A 4,979-nucleotide genomic window follows, 5' to 3' on the forward strand; every position below is an offset into this window, starting at 1 on the left:
ATTTTTTAATCCTCATTGGAGGATGTGCTTAGAAAGAAGTATGTGTGGAGAGAGAGAGAGAGAGAGAGAGAGAGAGAAGAGGAGAGGGGAGGGGAGGGGAGGGGAGGGGAGGAGAGGAGAGGAGAGGAGAGGAGAAGAGAGGAGGGAAGGGAAACATCCATCAGTTGCCTTCCATATACTCCCCAATTGGGAATCAAACCTGAAACCCAAGTATGTTCTCTGACTGGGAATTGAACCGACAACCTTTTGGTGCATGGATAACGCTCAACCACCTGAGCCACTCCGGCAGAGCTAATGTTTTTCTTTTAATAAACTCACGTCTGAGAAACATGAAAGCTCAAGCTAGCTTCATCCTCGCCAACTATATCCGTGGAGCCACAGGGCTCTGATGATGGTGGGGTCAGTCGATCTCAGTGGATGGCTAGGTGGGGCCTGCCCTCTCTATGCGGAAAACCCCCCTGCAGCCTGGCTGGGAACAGAAACAGAAAGGACCAGGGCCTGTAAGAGAAACCGGGCTCTCTTCATGAAGGCAGTTTGCTCCAAAATAAGATGACACTGGCTGCAAGCCCTTCTGACACCGACACACGTCTGTTCACTACTGACAAACATTAGGGTTCCCGGGGCCCAAGAGGATGAAAGGCAAGGTGGCTGGCAGCAGGGAGGGGAGGCTGTTAAATGATCAAGAGTCTGCAGGCTGGAGGCAGGCAGCGGGACCTGCAGAGCCCTCTCACGGATGCTGTGCTAGGCGGCTCGCTGTACTAGGAGGGTCCCCGAGAGTGAGGAAGACGGGAGTCTTTCTAGATAAGGGCTTAACGCTGACATTAAGCACATTAGTGCTTCAGGCATGGTTCTTGCGGGGGCGTACCATGCAGAGTGAGGCCGCGGGAAGTCAGGCTGGAGAGGACCTTGCGTGCAAGGCCAAGTAGTAGTTTCGACTTGATCCTAATGATGGTGGGAGGCCCTCCAGGATGTTAAGCAGAGAGTGATGTGATCGGTGTGTCTCCAGGCATCCAGTGATACTGTTGTAGCTGTCAGAGGACTGGAGACAGGAGGTAAGTGATGTTAGGATGGTGAGGGATACTACTACTGAATGCCTGGTCCAGATGAGAGATGAACTAAACCAGAGCCATGTGAAGTGAAGAGGAGCTAAACTACAGTGGGGCCTTGACTTATGAGTTTAATTCGTTCCGTGACGGAGCTCGTAACTCAAATGACTCGTATGTCAAATCAAAAGTGAATGAGTGAGACATGTGATGCTGGGCTGATGTTGTGGCATTCACTGTGACGTTCGGGGCGCCAACTAGCGGTGGGGTATCTGAAGCTGGCTCGTAACCCGAATTTTAGCTCACAACTCAAAGCAAAAAATCGGCTGAAAGACGGCTCGTATCTCAAAAAACTCGTTAGTCGGGACATTCGTAAGTCAAGGCCCCACTGTACTGAGATCCAACTTGATGGCTGACGCTCTGTCGGGGGTGTAGGAAGAAGAGGAACTTATGATGATGACTCCTGGGTTTCTAGCGTAGGTAACAACCATCATAACCAAGGACAGGAATAGGCGAGGACAAGCAGGATTGAGGGTAAAGGTTGAGTGCGAGGAATCTGAAGGATCCCTTTTGGAGATGTGTCTTGTCTTAGGACATATTGTGGACACGCTGACCTAGAATTCAGGACAGAGGGATGGGCTTGAGAAACAGATCTGGGTCTAGTGTTCATGTGATAATAGAAACTGTGGGCATGGATAACTCATCCAGGAAGAGAAGAAGGAAAAGAGTTAGCTTAATAATACAGGGAAGGAGAGTGAGGAGCCCACGAAGGAGCCTGAGAAAGGGTAGCCAGGGAAATAGGAGAAACACAAAATTGAAGACAGGATAGTTTCAGAAAAGGAAGGATGGGGAGGCAGTGTCAAATGCTTCAGAAAAATACTGAAAATTCATCATTGAGGGTTTGGCCAAAGAAAAGGTATTGGTGACTTTAATAGGAGCTCTTTCTATAGAGAGGTGAGGCAGAGCTGGACCGTGAATGGGAGAGGTGGCCGGGGTAGGAAGGCTCTACTTTTGTACTGAAGGCAAGATAAAGGCAAAACGCTGGCTTTGCATGCACTTTGTCCCTGAAGTGGGCAGAGAGCTTGGTTATCTGCTGAGAGATATATGGGGCGCGGCACAGTGTTTTGGACAGGTTCAAGCCTTGGACTGAGGAGAGGGCACAGTCCTCTCATTGCCATGTGCAAGTCCCAGCTGGAGGGCAGAGCCTTCCCAGCACAATTACAGCCAACAGCTATAGCTGTAAGCGTGAACCTGTGGTCCGAACACGGGGCCCCACGTGCCTATGTGATAGAGTTCAGGTGCAAATAGTTGAGTAGGATTGAAACCAACGAGAATGCTGTAAACATCTTGATCACACCCCTACTTTGCCTCGTAGCATCTACACTAATAAAAGAGACATGCCTATTTTACTCGCTGTGTCTGTGAAACGGATAACACTTTCTCACAGCCTGCACATAGTAGGCGCTGTTAGTTCTCACTTTCCCTCTTTTCCTTTTTTCTTTTGTTCCTCGCCAACCTCGCACCCCTTCCAACAATTTGAAAATTAATTTTTGCTCTTGACCAAATTAATCATCTGCCTGATTATTTCTCCTTGAAGTAACCTTAGCCAAACTGGCTGGATGGCAGTTGGGCCCCTCTTCAGTGATCCTAGAGCATCTTTATCAAAACTCCATCCCTTAAAAAAGCAAACAAAAAAGCTATAGTTGGGGGACATGTCTGGCAAAATGAATGCAAACTGTATTGGGCAGCAGTTTTGAAACACAGTTGGCAATTACACAAGTACTAGTGTAGTATGTGTGTACGCTGGGATTCCTCCCCAGACTCAAGTGTTCTGAGACCCTAAAGGGGATGGGATCATAAAACAATATTTTGAATTCAGCAGCCATGTCAGTCCCCTCATTTGCTTTGCTTGGGAAAATTTAGAGTTTTTTGCTACTCAGGCAGAGCCAAGTTTTTTGTTTTTGTTTTTTGATGGATAAACTGAAGCACAGTAGCCTGATGACTTATGCACAGAGGTTATTACAGTCGAAACAATAAGGCCCACACATATTGCGCCCATAATAAATATTTCTGGGTACTTAGGAAGATAAAATATTATTTACCTGGCACTTACACTTCCTTTTGTGATAGTGGCTATAAAGCAGTGTTTCTCAACCTTCTTGCGTTATCGTCACACTTCTGAGTAGTTTTTGGTGACATGGGTAGTTAGCTGCAGGCCCACAGAAAGAGTTTTGAGGTCCTGCAAGTGTTTTTCTAAAAGTTTTAATTGCTGACATTTAGAAATCAGGTGACTTCACATAAAAATTAAGACATCTGGCCTCCCTTGAAAGACCAGTAGTAACCTGGCCTGCATGTCAGTGACATGCTCCACGGTGGCTCCCCCTCTTCCGGGTTCTGCAGGCCCAGCCTCTCACCCTTATACTATCTGTCTCTTCCCTGGTAGGCATTTGAGTTTGAGACCAGACCCTGCTCTAAGCCAACCGACAGCTGCTCAAAGTGAGAAGCTGATCTCAGTGTCATTGTTAATAACGGTGCTTGTCTTCTCCTGAGAACTGCAGGATTGCTTGTTTTATGTGCTTGTGTACCTGTAGCCCTGTGCTGTATCTGGCACGGAGGCATGCATACGTTTGCTTAAGGATCTGTGAGGTCTAATTCTTTGCAAGCATTTGGCTACCGATGAGGAAGGTGAAATGCCCACGACTTGTCTCAAGTCCAGAAGCTTAGAAATCCAAGTGTGAGGTTAGGACAACCTGCCTGTGAGGGTGTGAGCCAAGGCCAGGCTTGGTGGTCAAGTGCGTTTCCAGACAGATGGGTCAGTCCTGAGATGCCGGCTCCTGGGATGCTCTTTGAGTCACCATACCCGCACCGAAGGCTCTGAGGAACTCCATAGTAACACAACAAACTGTTTTATTTGGCTTAACTGAATGCTTCATAATCTCCATCTCTTTTCACTATTTCGATATAATCTTTAATTCATAACACTCCCTCCTCTCAGATGCACTACATGACAAGCTATTTTTTACTGATGGTGAAATACGACTGCCCTGGTTAAGACAATTTTGCAAGACTTTTGTGATAGCCACATGGGCCCCCGGGGTCTCCTTCCAGCTATTGCTCAAACAGTGTTGGGAAACATGACTTGCACCGAGGTCTCCTTGGAGTCAGGGTTAGGCTGCTCTGTTTTTCTCCTTCCAGGGGGCCATGAATCTGTGAAGACAGAAGCGTTTACGTTTTCACATGCATCCTCACCCGTTCTCCTCACCACAACCCGACGGCAGGGATCAGGACTCCGTTTGGTAGACGAAGAAACGGTCTCGGAAAGCTCACTCAAGGCCTAAACCCAGCCAGAGGCAGTGCCGAGGTTTAAGCGAATCTTTTTACTCCGGACCCACCATCGCCCTTCACCGATGTTTTCCTTGAGCACATCACTTTGCTTTTTGGTCAGATCATCATGTTGGCTCTACATTCTTCAGACTCAGGGTTGTAATCCCCTCCCCTCCCCTAAAACCCTACTGTTCTCTAACGAAGCCCGAGGACACCAGGGGAAGGCGCTACAGAGGGTTCCAGCAGCTCCCGGGCCTGGAGGGCACGTGAGGGGCGCAGAGCCCCTTGAAGAGGCCCAGGGCTTAGCGAGCTGGGTGCCCCGGGGCTCCTGCTACTCGACCTAAACCCTCTCCCTCTTCCCACCGCGTCTCGGGGCCCCAACTGCGCCCAGACCCCAGATACTTGCTCCATGGAGCTGCGTCCTGCCTCTAGTTTCCCCTGTCCCCAGGAGGGGGCCGATGGTGCGAAAAGCCCCCTTGGCCTGAAGGTCCCCCCTGGGAAACCCATGTGCGCGCCCTTAACCCGCTTGGCTGTCAGTGGCTCGGCGTTTGCAGATCTGGGTCCGGGAGCGGCGGGGGCTCCACCCCGGCCGGCCGCCCTCTGCCCTGCGAG

This window comes from Myotis davidii, unplaced genomic scaffold (assembly GCF_000327345.1).
Source record: "Myotis davidii unplaced genomic scaffold, ASM32734v1 scaffold370, whole genome shotgun sequence".
Taxonomy (NCBI): Eukaryota; Metazoa; Chordata; class Mammalia; order Chiroptera; family Vespertilionidae; genus Myotis; species Myotis davidii.